Source organism: Macaca thibetana, chromosome 6, assembly GCF_024542745.1.
Source record: "Macaca thibetana thibetana isolate TM-01 chromosome 6, ASM2454274v1, whole genome shotgun sequence".
Taxonomy (NCBI): domain Eukaryota; kingdom Metazoa; phylum Chordata; class Mammalia; order Primates; family Cercopithecidae; genus Macaca; species Macaca thibetana.
In genome coordinates, this window is record NC_065583.1 from 80,605,459 (window position 1) to 80,629,976 (window position 24,518).

The 24,518-nt window shown below is 34.6% G+C and overlaps 1 long non-coding RNA gene across 1 annotated transcript in view; it reads left to right on the plus strand.

Annotated features, from left to right (window-relative positions):
• LOC126957035 (uncharacterized) overlaps nucleotides 1–24,518 on the plus strand; it is a 79,208-nt gene that overhangs the window by 41,883 nt on the left and 12,807 nt on the right. The gene's annotated exons all lie outside the window — the stretch shown is intronic.

Sequence of the window (24,518 nt, forward strand, 5' to 3'; positions counted from 1 at the left end):
TTTAAAGTTACTCAGTCTATGATATGCTATTATAGCAACACTAAAGAATCTAAGACAGTTTATTTCTTAAAAAGTTAAACATGTAATTACCATCTGACTCAACAATCCCATTTCTACATGTTTATTCTAGAGAAATGAAAAGTTACTTTCACCCCAAAATCTATATAAGAATGTTTCTGCCAGGATAATTCAAATTGGCATTAATTCAAATGCATAGGTAGACTTAGAATGGACATATGTATAGAATAGACAAACTTAGCCTATACAAAGAAGTGAGTATCACTGAACAATAAAATGTAATCAACTACTGACACACACAACATAGATGAATTGCAAATGCATTGTGCTGTAACATAAATTAAGTTCAAAGTTTACATATTTTAAGATTGTATTTATTTGACATTCTGGAAAAGGAGAAACTGCAGGAATGATGAACAGATCAGTAGTTGTCCGAGTTTGGGGTGAGAAGGGGAAGAAAAATAGGATAGATAAGTAACTGAATAAAAAGAAAAAAGCACAAAACGAAGGGTGCAGGGAAGAATAAACAACTTTACAGACTATTTCAAACAACAGGGAAACCACAGAATTATCAGGAGGGTAGATTTTACCTGGTCATGAATACCTGGTGTGAATTACTCACCTAATAGTAGATCAGTCTTTGGCCACCATATGGAGTGTAAATTAGGAAATTCCGTTGCTCTGGAAGACTTAGAATGTGAGGGTGTGTTTACAATTCTTTCATTTGCCCTTTACTGAAATGGTGATAGATGCTGTAACATTTCACAGAGAGAGTAAGCCTGGATTAGATGTAGACTACATGATGTTTAAGTTCAAGAGCGGTAGGGATATAAAACAGACTGGCAGACTGCTAGATATGATGCAGAGTAAACAAGTGAAGGATTCAAAAAGTGAGAGGTAGATAGAGAATGTCTAGGTAAGAAACTCTTGATTCTCCCTCACTGAAGAAGTAGAGAAGTGTTAACCATATTACCCACCATAAAATCTCTATTACAACATTTTCTAAAGCTTAAGGTTTTTTGTTTCTTTTTTTTTCTGAGGTGGAGTTTCACTCTGTCACCCAGGCTGGAGTTCAGTGGCAGGATCTCGGCTCACTGCAACCTCAGCCTCCCAGGTTCAAGCGATTCTCCTGCCTCAGCCTCCCAAGTAGCATCTAGAACAATGCTAGAAAATATAGGAAGAATTTAGTATTCAATATTTAATTGAATTTGATTAGATTGTCCCAACTCTGGTGATCCTCTTCCTTCTGATGACAGTTTTAAGAGCCATTACCACTAAATACATAGCCTTTGAAGTCAAAAAAATTACACAATTTAAGCCAATCTACCACAATTGACATCCAGAGGTACATTGCTTCCCTCTGAGATCTTCTGCAATATTTTCTGCAACTGCTGACTGACAGTTTCACTTGTTTTCCACAAGAAAAGCCTATGTCTGTCTGCTTAGATTACAGTTTTCTATACTGATATTTCCTACCTTCTTTATTTTGCCGTGTTAAGTGTGAGAGCAAAAAAAAAAAAGAAAATAGATTTAGTTTATTTAAGGTTTGAACTGAAAATGGGCTCCCCTTTTTATACAGAACCTTCACATTTTTGTGTATAATCCCAATAAATATTTCCTTGCAACACTAGCTGGATGCACCTTTGAATAATCCCTTTGTCATTTTGCCTGCAAAGTAGACCAAGAGACAGCATTTGTATGCAGGAAAGGTATTGGGTCGTTTTCAGTCACAGTATCTATGAGGGAACACAGAAGCTGGACTGGAAAAGGAGAAGGGAGGAATTGGTTGCAGTAGGAACAGAAACTTCAGCCAATCACACAGGGCATATGAAATGGAGATGGCCCCGCAGACAAGTTCTGAATCATGCAAGGAGGCTGGGCATCTCTAATCTCACATTAAACCATCATTGGACCCCGACCTCTCCCAGGGATGTATCATCACATCTTTGATGGCCCAACTCCCTTCAGCAAAAGGCATTTCTAAAGGACTCAGCTGCCAGCCATCTTCATGCGATATGGTTTCTGATACGTTGTCTCGTAGGGACACACAGAACATTCACTACAAGCTTCATACTCATTTAAGGAATTAAAAAGAAAAGATATGGTGGAAAGAAATTAGAGGTGCAAGAAAGAACAGAATTGCTTTCTTTCTTTTATTATTATTATTTATTTATTTATTTATTATTATTATTATTATTATTATTATTATTATTTGAGACGGAGTTTCACTCTGTTGCCCAGGCTGGAGTGCAGTGGCACGATCTTGGCTCACTGCAGCCGCCACTCCCCGGGTTCAAGCGATTCTCCTGCCTCAACCTCCTGAGTAGCTGGGATTACAGGCGCCTGCCACCGTGCCTGGCTAAGAATTGCTTTCTTGGAGGTAAATTTAAAAGAGGTTATAAATGGAGCAGATGAATCTAGAAGATATAATTTGGTTAATATTAGTGCCTGATCGTAGTAAAACAAAGTAATTCTGTTGAAAGAAGTAATTATAAGTATAGCATATAGTAAATAATGAATATATTCTATTTATAATCATTAATATATACTTTGTGCAATTATTTTTATTAAAATAGTCATATATATTCATAATGACACACTGTAAAATATGTTTTAAAGCATAAGAAGAAAATTAAGAACACCTAATTCCACTACCCAGATGGTGATTATTATAATTCTTTGGGTTATAATTCTTTTAAAGTGCTTACCTGCTCTTGCCCTCTTTGTTTCTCTCTCATTTTCTACACACATTAAATATTTACATATATACCCAACAAAATTTTCATCATTCACTCACAAAATTTTTATCATAAGCTATATATTGTTCAACAAGTGCACTTTGTTTAACTATCTAAACATTTTAATAACCTTAAACATTCTTATGAAGTAATATTCTACTAGTTACACATTATTCTATTACATAGAAGCACCTTAATTACTGTATTTCACAAAGTTATCATAATTTATTTAACTGAAAATATGCTGCTCTTGATATAGACAGATAATACTTTAAACACTTATTTTTTGTTAAGCCTTGGGCAGATTTTACTGAAACACAGTTGCTGGAGAATATATGACAACATGTTTTACACAACATGTTTATAATTCCTCAATATGTTTCTCAGCATGTAAGGAGGCTTTGAGGCAGAATATATCTTAGAAGGTAATTAACACTTTAAAATGTTGAACCACTTAAACATATGATTATTTATATTGCTTATATCTTGGTGAATCCAATTTTGCATTGTTAAAGAAATTTAGTAATTACTAACAACTTCCCTAAGATAAATATACACTGCTTCTATCTTCATTTCTATAATGGAAAATTATAGATATGAAATTTATTTTGCTTTATTTAAATATCTCCTTTAACAAAAAATATGCAATATATTTTAAATATTTAATTCTGGGTAGCTATTAAAGGCACAGTAATGAGAGTAATTAAAGAAATCATCAATGTGTTAGACAGTAAATCTTGACATTCTTTTATACTAGAGGCATTTTGTATAGAAATAAGCTTTGTCATTACAAATAAAATACACCACCTGGCATAATCTTTCTTCTGCCTCTTCTTAATTTTTTAGTACCTCCCAGAACTGTAGTACAATGTTATAATTTCCATTCTCATAGCTCAAACAAACAGTTAGAAATTGATTTTTAAAATGTCTTATTCCTGATAAATACCAGGGACTTTTTAAAGACAGCATAGTGTTGTAAAATCATGGTAGAGGTTTATATATAAGTGGCTAAAATGTTCAGGTAAGAGTACCTGACTCGCATAATCCAATAAAAAAAAATGTAGTGTTATATTAAAATATAAACTCAATGCAACTAATCATGTTAGTACATTAAACTCTCCAAAGGTATAATTATAATAATATTCAGCAAAAGCACACAAATTTTCCTTCTGGTATACCCTGGGAACATGGGAGGAATACTAAAAGGAATGATGTATTCAACAGACAAGGCCTTATTAATTAACTTGAGAACAGTTCTCAGTAGGATAAGTATAGCACTATCGCCATGAAATTTAAAACCATGATGATTCTAATAAATGTCAAAAAATATAGTGAATTTCTCACTTATGAGGCAGATTACTAAGAGTATCTTATTCTCTTTCACCTTTTATTAAAATCACTCATGACCATATAAATGAGAACAGATATCACAAAAATCCTGAAATCTAAAGATAAAATATGAACATAATGAATCTATATCTGGAAAAAAATTATGTTAAGGGTATCAAATGAAGACACTCTTGATGGTTGACATAACCTAAAGTTTCATAATAATACACAGTTGGGAATGTGTAACCTTTGGTAAATAACTATTGCTTGATCATAAAACAGGTCATCATTTTATACTAAAACATTTAAACTCTTTTTTTTTTTTCCATTTCAACTAATTTTGGATTTTATTTTCCCAAGGAGAGGTACAAATTTTTCTATCACATTCCAAGCTAAGACTGGAGCAATTTAAATAGGAATTAGCCAATTTCTACTCTCAAAAAAAAACACTTAAACTCTTAATGAACAGGATATTTTTCCTTGACAATTGACTCAAGTAGCATTGGGAAAAATGGAAAATTATTGAGAGAATTTAAATAAAGAAAAACTTGTATCTAAGAGTTTAATAAATAATTTCAAAAACATATGAACAGATAATTTTATGGTAGTTAAATAGTGCTCATAAGGTAGAAATTTAAAAGATGGAACTATGTATTTCACTCTAGAAAAAATAGATAACATTATACTAAATGAGCTTTTTGATACAAAATTCTTAAATGTCTATTATTTTAGACTAAACCTTGTGATTGGTTCTATGTGTAATGTGGTAAACAGTATAGAAAAGATCTATGTCCTTTTGAAATTTGCAAATAAGTTAGACATACATAATCCAGCATTAAGAAACTTTATGGACTTACACTGTCTAATATTGTAGTCTCTAGCCAGCCATGTGTGGCTATTGACCACTTCAAATATAGTGAGTCCAAATGGAGACATGCTTGCAGTAAGTATAAAATGCACATTGGATATTGAACACTTTATACCAAATAAAAAGAAAAAACTCATATTAACAATTTAATATTGATTGTATTTTTAAATGGTTATATTTTGAATGTTTTCAATTAAATATACTAGTAAATTTCATTTTATATTTTTATTTCATTATGGATATTCAAATTTAAAGCTACATATATGTCTTTTACATATCATTCACCATATATTTCAATTGGGCAGCATTGCTGTAGAATCTTTGTGTTGTGTAATATGATGATAATAATAAAATGACATATTTATATTGTGTAATACAACAGAATGTACTATGAAGGGAGAACAAAGGAAACTACGAGAAATAGCAAGCAAAGTAGTAGAAGTTGAGAGAACTAACAACGTAACTACTACTGGATCAAGCATCATCACTAGCTAAAGATGTTTACTTGAATTCTGCATTGCCAACAGTTTGTGTGATTTTTGTTGTTGAGAGCACAGGTCACGACCAACTTTGTGGAAACCAGTAACTGAAAAATAAGCTGGCCATGGCAAGGAGAGAAACTAAGTTCTCTATATTTGAGGAAAAGTACAGGATTCTCAAATGGGAGTTAGTATAAAGAGAAGTTTTCCGTCCACTATAAAGATTAAGCTGGAAAACTGGATTTAGAAATCCCCAAGGCTCATGGGAAGAAAAGTAATAAAGTGACAAAGGCCGCAGTGGGATGTATTGTTCTTTAAGCCAAAATCACAAAGAATTTTTCAGCCTCTTTATGTATTCTACCTTCTTCAAATTTTGTTTTGTTCTTAACCACTTAGGATTCTTTATTTGGAAGTAACCAATACCAGTTTCCACAAAATTAAGAAAAGGGGAATCTTTTATATATTGTTTAGTTCAAATTTACACAGAGACTAGGAACTAGCATAAGAAACAACATGTATACCAGCAATTACCGGGCTCTTAGGAAACAGATATAGCTTGCTGAACTGTCTCTTTCTTAGGTATGAATCAAGTGAATATTTTACACATCCATTTCTTCTTTGTGTCTCTCAATGCCTGGTAGATTTCATTATTGACTCTAATACGTCTCCTTCTCCTGTGTCTACTCTTGTTGTTATTTAACTTTGCAAGTCTTCTCATCTCCATGAGGGAAATGATTCCTCCATCTCTTTTGGCTTAGCTATGTGACTTGCTTTGGCAAATGGTACATGGAGAAAAGTGTCAGTTAGCCAAATGCTCTTTTTCATCTTTGGTGTTGCTATGAGAGTAACATCTCTTGGTAAGCTCACTCATCCAACGATGATTAGAGAAACATACAACATATCATCTCAGCTGGTCTTTTTGTCATCTCCGACATATAATGACGAGAATAATTCATGATAGTTCTGCCTAGAAGGTCAGAAACCAAACCAACTCGCTGATATGTGAGCAATAATTAATATATTTTTGGCTTGTTTTCACCAAGTTTTAGAATTTTTTTACTAAAGAAGAGTGAACAAATGTACAGTCAAGATGCAAAGTCCTGGGATAGTATTATTGACCTAGATTGAGTCATCGGCTATATAAGAGTGGTCAAGGTAACTTGATTTATCATTCTGTCAATTTATCAACAATAAGGGGAGGTGATAGATCCCTACCCCTCAAAATAGAATGTTCTTAGGAAGAGAAAATGGATAGTGTCTGCGTCACCAAAAACAGATTAAACAAAAACGGAAAAGCAAGAAAGGAATGCAGTGAGAAAGAAAGAAAGAAGAAGGAAGGAAAGAGAAAGAAAATTCATCATACATTATATATATATAAGGCATATATATATTTAATTTAATGTAATATATGGTGTATAAAACACACACATATATATATTGATATTTATATATTTGAAATGACATATTAGTGTTATTCTGTAGCCAACATGACAAAACAGGATTTTTAAATATATATTTTTATAGTTAATTAACATATTAAAGCATTAATATATTAATATATTACTTAATATAATAAAAATATACATGATTGCATGATAAAGTTTGTTAGTATTTCTCAGTTAAAAACATTAAGAAAAATATAAGGAAATTGATAACCCAGAAGAAGGAATTTGAAAACAGCAATTACTACAATTACTAAAAAGCAGAAACAAAACACTATAACTAAAAATTAAAGCATATGAGGCTGGGTGTGGAGGCTCACGCCTGTAATCCCAGCACTTTGGGAGGCTGTAGCGGGTCAATCACGAGTTCAGGAGTTCAAGACCAGCATGGCCAACATAGTGAAACCTTGTCTCTACTAAAAAACCAAAAATTAGCCGAGTATGGTAGCATGCGCCTGTATTCCCAGCTACTCAGGAGGTTGAGGTAGGAGAATCACTTGAAACTAAGAGGTGGAGGTTGCAGTGAGCTGAAACTGTGCCATTGCACTCAAGCCTGGTTGACAGAGAGAGACTCTGTCTCAATAATAATAATAATAATAATAATAAAATAAATAATAAAAGTGTATTTATAATGTTGCTAAATGAACAAAAATGTAGAATTATTGGAAAAGAAAATAACAAAAATTTTAATGTGTTATAAAAATAAAAATTATTGGAGTTTAGAAGTACCCGATTTCAAGCTGAAGATGCAAAAATCATAAAGTATGAAAGGAAAGCACTGAAATCATTACCGCAGTTAAAGCTATTAAGTAATAATGAAACAAAAATGACTCCACTTTAGTTATACAATATGATATTTATACAGAAAATAATCTTATGAAAACATGCCTGTAATCCCAGCACTTTGGGAGGCCAAGGTGGGCAGAACACCTGAAGTCAAGAGCTCCAGACCAGTCTGGTCAACATGGTGAAACCCCATCTCTACTAAAAATACAAAAAAAACAAACAAACAAAAAAAAACGAGCGTGGGGGCTGGCACCTGTAACCCCAACTACTCGGGAGGCTGAGGCAGAAGAATCACTTGAACCCGGGAGGTAGAGGTTACAGTGAGTCAAGATCGCGCCACTGCACTGCAGCCTGGGCGACAAGCATGAGACCCCCCTCTCAAAATAAGAAAAAAAGGAAAAAAAGAAAAAGAAAAAAGAAAACACGTAGGTAAACTTTTAGAAAAACTATAAAACCTGACAAGATAAATTGTATTCCTACCCAACTTTCAATGTAAAAATAACTTCCCAATAGATTACAATAATAAATATGAAAAACTAAATATGAAATATGAAAAACTATGTGAATTACAGAAATTCTAAGAAAAAGGCGGGACAGTAAATATTCATTCGACAGACTTCTGTAACAGGGTTCTCCATGCTTACTATAATAAGTTCCTTGTCTGGGAGCCTTGGCTCACGCCTGTAATCCCAACACTTTGGGAGGCCGAGGCACGAGAATCGCCTGAATCTGAGAGGCAGAGGTCGCAGTGAGAAGAGATGGCGCCACTGCACTCCAGCCTGGGCGACAGAGCGAGACTCAATCTCAAACAAATAAAAAATAAAAATAAAGAAGTTCCTGTGTCAAAATAAATTTCAACTCCCTACATTATAGGTAGACTTCTCTTGATATCTCTTAGATCAATTCAACGTTGCCTACGTTATCTACAAATTTATTAGTTTTAAATACATATATGGCTTATTAAGCTTAAACCATTTCACACAATTATAAGTTAGTACACAAACTATTACTTATGATGTTTTCAGAAAATACTTGATATTTTCAGGAATATCAAGTTGGATTTCAGGAATCCTCCATTTGCTATGGATCCTTAAATTCCACTGAGATTAATTTAACACAAGCTAGATAGGAAACTTGTTTAAGAGGAAGGACATTTTAAGCTTTATTACAGTAAGGAAAAAAATCATAATGGAAAAAAGCAATAGATTTAATATTATATAATTTACAACTACTGTATGTCAGAAGCTTTAACTAAAATTAAGAGAAAAAGAAAGCAGTACTAAATTATGAGCAACTATTTCAGAATATAGCTTGATAGAAAAGCCCACATAAATCCACAAAATAATTAATAGAACCTCAATTGTTAAGTGGAGCCAAAAAAGATGAATCAGATAATTAAATGTCATCATTTTAGCCATTTTATACTATTCTTAAAGAGTAAATTAAGTCAACGAAATAGTAAATACAATTTTTTGAATTATAATGACAGTGTTTGCAATGGTGAGATGAATGATCTCATGCATCACTAGTGGTAGTAATGTATAAGTTTGGTGAAATAATTTGTTATAAAAATATTTTGTTCTTTTCACTTACTGAATTCATTTCTAAAGCTCTTTTAAAGAGATAACTTGAATATTATAAAATATGCAAAATATCTGTAAGCATTATTGTATTTGTATATTCATACTATATTATGTTATCCACTACAAAAGCACTATTGCTTTGAATTATTTTATCCATAGATTTTTTAATCTATACTATCTTATTTATTTTGTTTTCTAAGAAAATAAATCCAAGCAGTAAAATTGCAATGTGGATGAAAGTATATTTTACTTATGTGCATACCCCATATATATATAATATATATGCATATATTTAAATATATGAATGTTGTATATGTACGGTCATGACATGCACAACGATACTTCAGTCAATGATGGACCACATGGATGACCATGGTCTCATAAGATTAAAATACTGTATTTTTATAAGTACTTTTTCTATGTTTAGATACATTAAGATGCACAAATAACTTAATATCCAGTTACAATTGCCTACAATATTTGGAACAGTAGCATGTTGTACAGCTTTGTAGCCTGGGAACAATAGTCTATACCAGATAGCCAAAGTGTGATCCAGGTTCGTGTAAGTACACTCTATGATATTTGCACAAGGACAAAATTGCCTGACAACACATTTCTCAGAATATATATCCGTTGTTAAATGACACATAACTATTTAGTGAACATAAAGATTATATATATGTGTATGTGTATGTGTGTATGTGTACCCATGTATTTATACTGTTCTGTAGGTATATGTATGTACATTTAATCAATTCCTTCTCATTGAACTTTACTTCTAATTTTTACACCACTTTAGTTGTATATATCACATATGTAATTTTAAACAAATGTAAAGTATAATATTCATATTACATTTCAGTGTATTACGGTTTTATATTTTTTATACCACCCCATTTATCTTCTTCGCTGCTCCCATTACACACCCTATGGGATATTACAATCAAGCATGCATTCTTTCATATTTTTCTCAGTAGTCACATAGTTTGGTAAACATACGTATACATATATGAATTTTTAAATAATTTATATTGAAAACATGAAATGATATTATAATGTTTGTATCTTGTTTTCTTACATAACCGTTTTTTGGAAATCTGCCTATTACAACTGGTTTAGTTGCTTTAACTATTTGCTTTAATACTGAAAATTATTTTTTAATATGAATATATTACAATTATTCAACATTCTCTGATTTTTCAATTCTGTGAGCATTTCTTCAATACTCATTCTTTAAATATATCTGTACTGTGTTTTACTTCGATAGGATATATTCTCAAATGTCTGATGACTTGGTATAAAATATAGATTTTTTAAAATATGGGCTGGGCACGGTGGCTCACGCCTGTAATCGCGAGGTGGGTGGATCACCTGAGGTTAGAAGTTCGAAACCACCCTAGCCAACACTGCAAAACCTTGTCTCTACTAAAAATACAAAAAAAAAAAAAAAAAAAAAAAAAAAAATTAGCTGGGCATGGTGGTAGGTGCCTGTAATCCCAGCTACTTGGGAGACTGAGACAGGAGAATTGCTTGAACCTGGGAGGCAGAGGTTGCAGTGAGCCAAGATTGCACCACTGCTCTCCAGCCTAGGTGATGGAGTGAGACTCTCAAAAAACAAGAAAAGAATTGCTTCACATTGTTTTTCTCTTTCTCTTTCTTTTTGTGTTCCACCCCATGTATTTTGTTCCAATTGATATTGTCTCTGATATTAATATTGAGGCTACTAATATTTTGGTTTTTTCCCTTTGTGCATTTATTCTTATTTATTTTATATTTTAATTTTTGTTGCCATGTTTTCAATTTCACTGACTTTCTACTTCAGGGCCTAATCTACCAATCAGAATAATTTTAATTTTTGGTATCATAATTTTATCTTTAGAATTTCCCTTTTTCTTTTTTTATATCCCTATTACTCTCCTCATTTTGTTCATTTTAAAAAATATTGGCACATGCTGGACATGATAATTATACCTATTTTTTAAAATGTTTTCTATTTATCTCATCATCTATGTTATTTCTTGATTTGTTTTACCTGGGAATAGAGGCATTTTATCCTCCTTCTTTGTATGTATGCTAACTCTGGCTTGGATGACAGACATTGAAAATGTTAAATATTTGACTACTGGATTGTGTTGTCAGACTTTTATCAATGTTGAATTTTGTTCTGATAGGCTGTTGAGTTCCATGAAAGTCCTTTGATTAGGGCAAGTCTAGAGGAGGAATCAGCAAGGGATTTTTTTCTGTCTAGAGCCAGACAGTATTTATCTAAAGCTTTGCAGACTATTTGATTTCTATCACTCTATTGTTGTAACACTGAAGTCTCTATAGATAACATGTAAATAAGTAAAAAGCCATTTTACAATAAAATTTTAGTTACTAGAAGGTAGTGGTTCAGATTGGTCCTTAACTTGCCGATCCCTGGTCCAGAATAATCTATTTTATGGGACTAGTTTAGCCCAATTACTAGAGCATGGACTTATTTTGCATCTCTACTACTGCCCATGTATTCAATGATGTTACTTCACTTTGTTTAATAGGACTTGGAAGGAGTCATGACACTGTTTGTCATGTGGAAATTATTTTGACTTATATATACCTGGAAATTATTGTTTCCTCAGAAATTTTCTTTGCCTATCCTCAGGGAGTTTCACCTTAACACACAGATTGACATTCAACTAAAGACTTCATTGATTCCGTATGTAGATTTCTGGAGCTGTTTCTCTGACTAACTCTTTCTTCACTGGTAATCTGTCCCAAAATATTCTAGCAATCTCAGATTTATACTACAAACAACACTTCCTCAAATCAAAAAATAATAAATAAAATGTTAGCTACAGCTCTTGGGAGCTAGTGGGTTGGCTCTCCCTGCCCCAGGATTTATAAATAACCCACAGGCAGAAAGTCAGAATGATTGTAGGCAGTTACCTATTTTATTTCTTTAGTTCACAGTATTTACTGTTGTCTAGTATCTAAAAACATGTTTTATCTAAGTTTTTAATTATTTATGGAGAGAAGTAAGACCTTACCTGAAAGTAGAAGTCATCTGCGCAGTTTTTAAAAAGAAACATTTTATCAAGAAACTCATTACCTATATGTTTTTTTTTTTTTACTCTGAGGAAAAAAATTGGATACTTCTGAAAAAAAACACAAAATAGATAGATTACTGTTTTCCACATAATCTACAAGAGGTCAAAGCCCTGTGGAAGTTTTCTAGTGTTTTAGGATGGCTGAACACTACTTTTGTAGTATATGGTTTTGCTCTGCAGAACCACTGCTATAGCTAAAAATGTCCTTACATATAAATTTTGTATGTTACCTGTCTGAGAATTAAAACAACAATTATATTTTTAAAAGTTTAGAATTTTAGTTAATATTCTCACTCTTTTTCTTATCTAGAAAGGTGTTCAGCAGGATAATTTTAGAAGAAAATTCAAGTTTTAACAGTGACTTTAGAAAATTTTTCCTTATCTAACTATTCTTTATCTACTTATTGTTACTTTTTCCTAAAATAAATAATATTAATTTTTTACTCAATTTTAATTCCTTCTTTCTTCATTTTCCATTTGCTATTGATGTACTCTAGGATTTCAAATATGAAAAAAAATTGCTTTTATTATCACTTTCTTGAGAAAGATAGCTGGTATGTAGTCAAAAACCTGTCCTGGTAATATAGTTAGAGATATAATCTCTCCACTAAGCAAACCCTGGTATCTAAGCAGAGAGTACTTAGGAATTAGGATAAAGCCATAGAGAGAAGCTAACAATGTGATCTTGGTACATTTCTGAAATATACTTTATCTAATTTGAATATCCAAGTTTTTCATGATAGCTGTATTAGGTTCTCCAGAGTAAAAGAACCAATAGGATGTCTTGTTTAATATCTTGAAAGAGATTTATTATATGGAATTGACTCACATGATGACAAAGGCTCGTGAGTTAGAATCTTACAGCATGGGTCAGGAGGTTTGAGGCCTAGGAGAGCCAATGGCATAGTTCCAGTCCAAATGCTGACAGGATGGGGACTCTGCAAAGTTGATGGTGCAGGTGAAGTTGAAAGGCAGTCTGTTAGAAAATTTCTTCATGCTCACAGAGGCTGGAAATTTTGTTCCATTCAGATATTCAACAATTTGGATTAGGCTAACCAACATTGTGGATAATAATCTGCTTTACCTAAAGTTAACCAATTTAAACATTAATCTCATCCAAAAATGCCCTACAGGTTGACACATAAAATTAACCATCACAATAGCATTTATGTTCTTCCCTTAGGCCTTATAAAAATGCCAACAAGAAGAGAAACAATTTGCAATTGATATAACCAATAAGCTAACAAAAAAATGCCAGTTTTATAGAACATAATGTAGAGGTAGTATCATGAGAAAGGGAAAGAGGAGATTAAAGAAAATGTATTAGAATGGGGAACACTCATGAAATTGAGATAATGACAAACAGTAGTATATTTTTTGCTATCTATTATTAAATCTCTAGAGTGTCTACTGTTATCCCAAAGGCCTTACCTAAAGAGAGCTGTTAAGACTCATGAGCACTAATGACTTCAGATACTTCAAAGAATAATACGTGAAATCCATACAATTGATGTGATAATTAGTAGTTTTAGTAACACAAGAAATAAATTTTTTCAGCCATACCCTTTGGTGTGATTATTCTCAAAGAGAAAGAAATATTATACACAGCAATAATTAAATAACTAAGCTTTATTAAAGGGAGTTCTTGTTTTACCTACCAACATACGGAAATCAGATTTGTTTATGTTTTTATATATGTACATTTTTATTTATGGCTTTTTACTGCAGCTCTTTTATCAGTCTTAAAGTAAGAGTCAAAAAATGAGTGTGTTCCTTTTCTTAACTGGGTTCCTATTTTTCTTGCTTATTTGCTTTTAAATTGTATAAATTTCTTGCATGTTTTGCATACTAACCTCTTATCAGATATGTGGTTCACAAATATTTCCTCTCATTCTGTGGATTGTTTTTTCACACTGTTGATTATTTGCTCTGCAGAAGCTTTGCAGTTTAACGAAATTCTACTATTTTTTTTCTAAATTTGTCTATTTTTGCTTTTGTTTGTGTGTTTAGTGTCATATCCAAAAAAAACTTTGCCCAGATCAATATCAAGGAGCTTTCTCCTGTAGTTTCTTCAAGTATTTTCATTGTTTCAGGTCTTATGTCTAAGACTTGAATAGATTTTAAGTTGATTTTTGTATATGGTGCAAGGGTTCAAAATCATTCTTATATGGGTAGATAACTAGTTTCTCCAGTACAATTTATTGAAGATACCATATTTTCTCCATCATATGTTCTTGGCACCCTGTCAAAGATCAGTTGACCATACATGCATAAATTTCTGGGCCCTCTATTTTGTTCCTTTGGCTTATATGTCTGTTTTTATGCCAGTGCCATGCTGTTTTGGCTACTATAGCTTTTTAATATGTTTTGAAGTCAGGAAAGGACAAAGAATCTGAATAGACACTTTTCAAAAGAAATCATACAAATAACCCAAAGCTGTAGGAAAAGGTGTTCAATATCACTGATGATTGGAAAAATCCAAGTAAAAGTCACAATTAGATATCACCTCACCTCAGTTAAAATGGCCATTATCAAAAAGATAAAAGGCAACACATACTGATAAGAATCTGGTGGAAAGGTGGTGGGAATGTAAATTAATACACTCATTATAGAAAACAGTCTAGAAATTCAACAAAAACTTAAAGATATAGCTATCATATATGATCTAGCAATCCCGCTTATGGTGTATATCTAAAGATAATGATATAACTATGTCAAAGAAATATTTGCACTCTCATGTTTATACTGCAGCATTATTCACCATTGCCATGATATAGAAACAATATAAATGTCCACTGATAGATGAATGGACAAAGAAAATCCAAGATATATAGATAGGTAGATAGTTTGGTAGGTAGGTAGACACAATAGAATATTATTCAGCTTTTAAAAATAAGATAGTCCTGATATTTATGACAAGATGATTGAACTGGAGGACATTACACTAAGTAAAATAAGCACACAAAAAGACAAATACTGTGCTATCTGACTCATATGTCAAATCTAAAATAGTCAAACTCAGAAGCAGAGAGTTAGAGTGGTGGTTGTCAGAGATGAGCAAGAAGAAAATGGAAAGATGTTAAGGGTTACAAAGTTTTAGTTATGCAAAATAACATGTTCTAAAGATCTCCTATACATCCATTAACAATAATGACTTATATGCTTAAAATTTGCTAAGACGATAGGTCTTAAGTGTTTTCATCAAAAATAAAAATAAATTTAACTGTGTAAGGTGACACATATGTTAATTGGCTGGATTGTGGTGATTATTTTATAATATAACACATATATCAAAATATCAAGTCATACTCCTTAAATACATACAACTTCGATTTGTCAATTGTACCTGAATAAAGCTGAAAGAAATGAATTAGCATGTTCTTGAGTGATTTGTAAGGAATTCTCCCCAGCTACCTTGTTTTATCTCTATCTCTTCCCTCAGGATACTTAGGACATGTAAAATTCCTATGCTTCCTTGATTCTAACCCACAACCCTCAAAGCTAAATGTTTTTATTCAGTGATTATGAATATTTTGATTCAGCTATGCAACCACACTGAGTAAAACTGGGGGAACAAAGTAGTAGAATCCTGCTCTTTTGTGTCAAACACGGCATATAACCAGCACACTCCAGGTACTGAAAGGTAATTAAGCCACATCCATTTTCACAAGCTTCTAAAACACCGCTTTGGAAAATGTCTCTCATTATATTTCTTTAAACTATGAAAAATACTAAAATGACTTCTAATTCATTTGTGTTATTTCTTAATTCTTTTGGAATAACTAGTAAAATATTTTTAAAGCTCTCAGATTGTATTTTATGATTTTATTTGAAAACAATGCAAAGAACTATAGAAACATTACAGAGAGTAGATGAGGCTAGAACAATATCAACTAGGTCTATTTTCATCAATCATACATTCAAATGTGTGCTTTCAGGCTTTGTATATGAATGTATCTCAGCAATAAGAAAACACTCAGGTAAGTATTACTGAACGTTAAGTGCAACCATGTGATTATTCATGAACAGTTATATAAAGTTTTCATTGCCCATCCAAATACATGCCACACTGAGTATTCAATATGTTTGAATGTGAAATCTCTCACAAAAATACTTTCTTCAAACCATAATGTTACACATTAACTTACTACAGGGATTTTAAATATTATGTTAGAGTATAATTCTCTGCATATCATATTTGGGATTTTGTGCTATGAGCCATGTGATGCTCTTACACAGTGGTTCCTGGATCAATGGACCTAAGCTTTATTATCCAACTGCAAAGAGATAGTAGAGCAGAGGTGTTTGCCACTTACATGACTGTTTCTTATTTTGATTGTTTCATTTAGATAGTAAATCTCAATGGCATGGAAAGTGATCCAAAAGTAAATATTGTAAAAGATTTCCAAAATTAATAATGGCTGCTTCAAACAGCAAGATGAATGAAATTTACTTAAAACTGTAGGTGGCACTTACTGTTTCTTTACTTCCTTTTGTTTTCCTTTAGGCCATCTAGAATTTCTTAAATAGCTCTATTTTACAAGTCTACAGAGATATCGGGGACATTCTTGTCTTTATTAGGAAGGAATGGGCATCTTATTTTTGCAGAAGTTAGCTTTTGGAAAATCTGTCAGGAATGACCTGTCTTTTTCCTATAAAATCCTGGGTTTCATGAAAAAAAAAATGCATTCTAATTCCCATGTATATGTTAAATAGCAAAACTGTAACATGTGTCACTTAAAATAGCCATCATATGTGTCAACATTAACAGTAGAAAATAAACATAAGGAGGGGAAGTTCAAAGATGACCTAATAGCAACAGCTCCAGTCTATAGCTCCCAGCATGAGCGAGGCAGATGGCAGGTGATTTCTGCATTTCCAACTGAGGTACTGGGTTCATTTCACTGGAGCTTGTTGGATAGTGGGTACAAGGCAGTAGGAGCAGCCCACGGACCATGAGCAAAATCAGGGGGAGGCATTGCCTCACCTGAGAAGTGCAAGGGGTCAGGGAATTCACATTCCTAGCCAAGGGAAGCCCTGACAGACAGCACCTGGAAAATTGGGTCACTCCCACCCTAATACCATGCTTTTCCAATGGTCTTAGCAAATGGCACACCAGGAAATTATATCCCACGCCTGACTCAGAGGGTCCCATGCCCACAGAGCCTTGCTCGCTGCTAGCACAGCAGTCTGAGATCGAACTGCAAGGCTGCAGTGAGACTGGGGGAGGGCTGCCCGCCATTGTTGAGGCTTGAGTAGGTAAAAAAGCAGCCAGGAAGCTCCAACTGGGTGGAACCCACCGCAGCTCAAGGAGGGCTGCCTGCCTCTGTAGACTCCACCTCTGGGGGCAGGACATAGCTGAACAAAAGGAAGCAGAAACTTCTGCAGACTTAAATGTCCCTGTCTGACAGCTTTGAAGACAGTAGTGGTTCTCCCAGCGTTGAGTTTGATATCTGAGAATGGACAGACTACCTCCTCAAGTGGGTCCCTGACTCCCGAGTAGCCTAACTGGGACACAACACCCAGTAGGGGCTAACTGACACCTCATAAGGCCGGGTTCCCTTCTGAGACGAAGTTCCCAGAGGAACAAACAGGCAGCAACATTGACTGTTCTGTAATATTTGCAGTTCTGTGGCCTCCACTGGTGGCATTCAGGCAAACAGCATCTGGAGTGGACCTCCAGCAAACTCCAACAGACCTGCAGCTAAAGGTTCTGAATGTTAGAAGGAAAACTAACAAACAGAAAGGACAATTACACCAAAACCCCATCTGTACATCACCATCATCAAAGACCAAAGGTAGATAAAACCACAAAGATGGGGAGAAACCAGAGCAGAAAAGCTGAAAATTATAAAAATCAGAGCACCTCTTCTCCTCCAAAGGAACACAGCTCCTCGCCAGCAATGGAACAAAGCTGGATAGAGAATGACTTTGAAGAGTTGAGAGATGAAGGCTTCAGAAGATCGATAATAACAAACTTCTCCGAGCTAAAGGAGGATATTCAAACCCGTCGTAAAGAAGCTAAAAACCTTGAAAAAAGATTAGACAAATGGCTAATGAGAATAAACAGTGTAGAGAAGACATTAAATGACCTGATGGAGCTGAAAACCATGGCATGAGAACTACGTGACACATGCACAAGCTTCATTAGCTGATTTGATCAACTGGAAGAAGGAGTATCAGTGATTGAAGATCAAATTAATGAAATGAAGGGAGAAGAGAAGTTTAGAGAAAAAAGAGTAAAAAGAAATGAACAAAGCCTCCAAGAAATATGAGAATATGTGAAAAGACCAAATCTCCGTCTGATTGGTGTACCTGAAAGTGATGAGGAGAATGGAACCAAATTAGAAAACACTCTTCAGGGTATTATCCAAGAGAACTTCCCCAATCTAGCAAGGCAGGCCAACATTCAAATACAGGAAATACAGAGAACACCACAAAGATACGCTGAGAGAAGAGCAATTCCAAGACACATAATTGTCAGATTCACCAAAGTTGAAATGAAGGAAAAAATGTTAAGGGCAGCCAGAGAGAAAGGTCGGGTTACCCACAAAGGGAAGCCTATCAGACTAACAGCAGATCTCTCAGCAGAAACTCCACAAGGCAGAAGAGAGTGGGGGCAAATATTCAAGATGCTTAAAGAAAAGAATTTTCAACCCAGAATTTCATATCCAGCCAAATGAAGCTTCATAAGTGAAGGAGAAATAAAATCCTTTACAGACAAGCAAATGTTTAGAGATTTTGTCACCACCAGGCCTGCCTCAAAAGAACTCCTGAAGGAAGCACTAAACATGGAAAGGAACAACTGGTACCAGCCATTGCAAAAGCATGCCAAATTGTAAAGACCATCGACGCTAGGAAGAAACTGCATCAACTCATAAACAAAATAACCAGCTAACATCATAATGACAGGATCAAATTCACATATAACAATATTAAAGACATAGACTGACAAATTGGATAAAGAGTCAAGACCCATCAGTGTGCTGTATTCAAGAGATCCATCTCATATGCAGAGACACACATAGGCCCAAAATAAAGGGATGGAGGAAGATCTACCATGCAAATGGAAAACAAAGAGAAGCAGGTGTTGCCATCCTAGTCTCTCATAAAACAGACTTTAAACCATGAAAGATCAGAAGACACAAAGAAGGCCATTACATAGTAGTGAAGGGATCAATTCAACAAGAAGAGCTAACTATCCTAAATATATATGCACCCAATACAGGAGCACCCAGATTCATAAAGTAAGTCCTTAGAGACCTACAAAGAGACTTAGACTCCCACACAATAATAATGGAAGACTTTAACACCCCACTGTCAATATTAGACAGATCAACAAGACAGAAGGTTAACAAGGATATCAGTTCTGCTCTGATCTTAGTTATTTCTTCCCTTCTGCTAGCTTTTGAACGTGTTTGCTCTTGCTTCTCTGGTTCTTTCAATTGTGATGTTAGGTATTGGTTTTAGATCTTTCTGGCTTTCTCTTGTGGGCATTTAGTGCTATAAGTTTCCCTCTACCTACCACTTTAAATATGTCTCAGAGATTCTGGTACACCGTGGCTTTATTTTCATTGGTTTCAAAGAACATCTTTATTTCTGCCTTCATTTCGTTATGTACCCAGTAGTCATTCAGGAGCAGGTTGTTCAGTTTCCATGTAGTTGAGCGGTTCTGATTGAGTTTCTTAGTCCTGAGTTCTAGTTTGATTGCACTGTGGTCTGAGAGACAGTTTGTTATAATTTCTGCTCTTTTACATTTGCTGAGGAGTGCTTTACTTCCAACCATGTAGTCAATTTTGGAATAAGTGTGATGTGGTGCTGAGAAGAATGTATATTCTGTTGCTTTGGGGTAGAGAGTTCTGTTGATGTCTATTAGGTCCGCTTAGTGCAGAGTTGAGTTCAATTCCTGGATATCCTTGTTAACTTTCTGTCTTGTTGATCTGTCTAATGCTGAGAGTGGGGTGTTAAAGTCTCCCATTATTATTGTATGGGAGTCTAAGTCTCTTTGTAAGTCTCTAAGGTCATGCTTTATGAATCTAGGTGCTCCTGTATTGGGTGCATATATATTTAGGATACTTAGCTCTTTCTGATGACTTGATCCCTTTACCATTATGTAATGGCCTTCTTTGTCTCTTTTAATCTTTGATGGTTTAAAGTCTGTTTTATCAGAGACTAGGATTGCGACCCCTGCTTTTTTTTTTGTTTTCCATTTGCTTGGTAGATCTTCCTCCACCCCTTTATTTTGAGCCTATGTGTGTCTCTACATGTGAGATGGGTCTCCTGAATACAGTAAACTAATGGGTCTTGACTCCTTATCCAATTTGCCAGTCTGTGTCTTTTAATTGGACCATTTTGTCCATTTACATTTAAGGTTAATACTGTTATGTGTGAACTTGATCCTGTCATTATGATATTAGCTGGTTATTTTGCTCGTTGGTTGATGCAGTTTCTTCCTAGCATCGATGGACTTTACATTTTGGCATGTTTTTGCAATGGCTGGTACCTGCTGTTCCTTTCTATGTTTAGTGCTTCCTTCAGGAGCTCTTGTGAGGCCGGCCTGGTGGTGACAAAATCTCTAAGCATTTGTTGTATACTTAGAAAACCCCCTTGTCTCAGCCCAAAATCTCCTTAAGCTGATAAGCAACTTCAGCAAAGTATCAGTATACAAAATCAATGTGTAAAAATAACAAGCATTCTTATACACCAGTAACAGAAAAACAGAGAGCCAAATCATGAATGAACTCCCATTCACAATAGCTACAAAGATAATAAAATACCTAGGAATCCAACTTAAAAGGGATGTAAAGGACCTCTTCAAGAAGAACTACAAACCACTCTCAGTGAAGTAAAAGAGGACACAAACAAATGGAAGAACATACCATGCTCATGGATAGGAAGAATCAACATTGTGAATATGGCCATAATGCCCAAGGTAATTTATAGATTCAATGCCATCCCCATTAAGCTCCCAATGACTTTCTTCGCAGAATTAGAAAAAACTGCTTTAAAGTTCATATGGAACCAAAAAAGACCCTGCACTGCCAAGACAATTCTAAGCCAAAAGATCAAAGCTGGAAGCATCATGCTACCTGACTTCAAAGTATACTACAAGGCTACAGTAACCAAAACAGCATGGTACTGGTACCAAAACAGAGATATAGACCAATGGAACAGAACAGAGCCCTCAGAAATAATACCACACATCTACAGCCATCTGATCTTTGACAAACCTGACAAAAACAAGAAATGGGGAAAGGATTCCCTATTTAATAAATGGTGCTGGGAAAATTGGCTAGCCATAAGTAGAAAGCTGAAACTGAATCTTTTATTTACTCCTTATATGAAAATTAATTCAAGATGGATTCGAGATTTAAATGTTAGATCTAAAACCGTAAAAAACCCTAGAAGAAAACCTAGGTAATGCCATTCAGGACATAGGCATGGGCAAGGACTTCATGTCTAAAACACCAAAAGCAATGGCAACAAAAGCCAAAATTGACAAATGGGATCTAATTAAACTAAAGAGCTTCTGCACAGCAAAAGAAACTACCATCAGAGTGAACAGGCAACCTATAGAATGGGAGAAAATTTTTGCAATCTACTCATCTGACAAAGGGCTAATATCCAGAACCTACAAAGAACTCGATCAAATTTACAAGAAAAAAACAAACAACCCCAACAAAAAGTGGGCAAAGTTTATGAACAGACACTTCTCAAAAGAAGACATTCATACAGCCAAAAGACACATGAAAAAATGCTCATCATCACTGGCCATCAGAGAAATGCAAATCAAAACCACAAGGAGATACAATCTCACATCAGTTGAATGGCAATCATTAAAAAGTCAGGAAACAACAGGTGCTGGAGGGGATGTGGAGAAATGGGAACACTTTTACACTGTTGGTGGGACTGTAGACTACTTCAACCATTGTGGAAGACAGCGTGGCGATTCCTCAAGGATCTAGAACTAGAAATACCATTTGACCCAGCCATCCCATTACTGGGTATATACCCAAAGGATTATAAGTCATGCTACTATAAAGACACATGCACACATATGTTTATTGCGGCACTATTCACAATAGCAAAGACTTGGAATCAATCCAAATGTCCATCAGTGACAGAATGGATTAAGAAAATGTAACACATATATACCATTGAATACTATGCAGCCATAAAAAAGGATGAGTTCGTGTTGTTTGTAGGGACATGGATGCAGCTGGAGACCATCATTCTCAGCAAACTATTGCAAGAACAGAAAACCAAATACCGCGTGTTCTCACTCATAGGTGGGAATTGAACAATGAGATCACTTGGACACAGGAAGGGGAACATCACACACCAGGGCCTATTGTGGGGAGGGGGTTGGGGTGAGGGATAGCTTTAGGAGATATACCTAATGTAAATGACAAGTTAATGGGTGCAGCACACCAACATGGCACATGTATACATATGTAACAAACCTGCACATTGTGCACATGTACCCTAGAACTTAAAGTATAATAAAATTTAAAAAAAAAAAAAAAAGAACCTTTGGAAAAAAGAAAAAAAAAGACTGTAACAGAACGTAATTTGCAATCACTTTCTGTAATGGATAATATGACGTGCTACCCAGACTCCTCTTGCAGGAATGAGAAACTCGTTCCACCACCTTCTGAAAATGTGAGCAGCTAAGTCTCTCTTTAGAACTTTCTTTTAGCTGGCAACATTTGTGCTCGGTTTATGACCCCTCCCAATATGTAAACCTATTCATTGTCAATATAAAAGTGTAAAGTCGTGGCTCCTTTGTCTCAAGGCAAGATGACTCTGAAGGGTCTTTTCAGCTCAAGGGCTTCTCCTGAAACTATATGAGGCCATCCTTGTAACTGCACTGAAGCTTAACTTCTTCCTCTGCCCAATTCTAGTGACTTTACAGGTTTTAAATGTTGATTTTGAGGGCGCTGCCCAACACAGTCCCCACATGCAAAATCCATCTTCATTTCTTTTCAAGGAATCCTGACTTAAGACAATTGGCATCATCAAGTCTAAGTAAATATATTTTAATATGAGATATTGAAGCTGGTTCCTCTATTAGCCAGCTGGTAAGGACGACATCATTATTGGGAGGAGATGGAGTACTGCAATTATAGCAGTGCAATTGTTAAAACTCTCACCTTTGATAAATTGGGATGGTATGCTGGTATAAGTTAATGCACTCAAAATTTCAGTATCTCAGGCTTTTGAGTGGCTAAGGGAAGTGTTAATTAGAAGGAAATTGAATTAGATGTTTTAGCTGAGCAACACTGATGCATCAGAGAAGACCAGTAAAATGTTGTGGGTAATTAATCACCAATGAAAGTCAACTGTAAAATTCAGAGGGCCTCCTTTGCAGGTTAAAAAGAGACTCTTATTTCCTAAAGAGAGAGGGCAGGAAAAAAACCTGAGAATCAGGTCCAAGAATCAATTATGTATTATAATTATAACAGCAGCAGAGAGCTTTCCAGAGGAAGTCGAATTCGTAGCCAACGAAGGCTATGTTAATGCCAATGATAGATTCCTGGTTGGAAAAGATTGGGACCCTGAGCCTTGAGTTGGAAATATTTTTGTTGATGAATTAAAAATCATTAAACCCGAATTCCCTGAATACTCTGGGCTTGAATAAGATGCCCATTCCTTCCTAATAAAAACTAGCATGCCCTCATTGCCTGAAAATGATGCAGTAATTTCCACCTCACCCAGTGTCTTGAACACCCCTCAGCATCTAAACTCAGCTCCTTTTTTAGCTTACACGCTGGGAAAGTGCTAGGAATGTTAAGAATGATAAGCGACTATATCCCAAAAAGACCTGAAGACATCTCTCAATAAACTTCTAATGAGTTCAGCAATACCTAGTCAATATACAATTAATCCTTTGTATTCACAAGTTCCCCATCCACAGATTAACTGACTGCAGATTGAAAGTACGACAAAAATACAATAAAAAAGTTACTGTACAAATTTTAAAAACAGTATAACAACTATTTACACAGCATCTACATTGTGTTAGGTATTGTAAGTAATCCAGAAATGATATAAAGTATACAGGATGATGTCCATAGATTATATGCCAATGCTATGCCATTTTACGTAAGGGACTTGAGCATCTACAGATTTGGATATCCAGGGGAGGTCCTGGAACCAATCCCCTGTAGATACCAGGGATGACTGTAT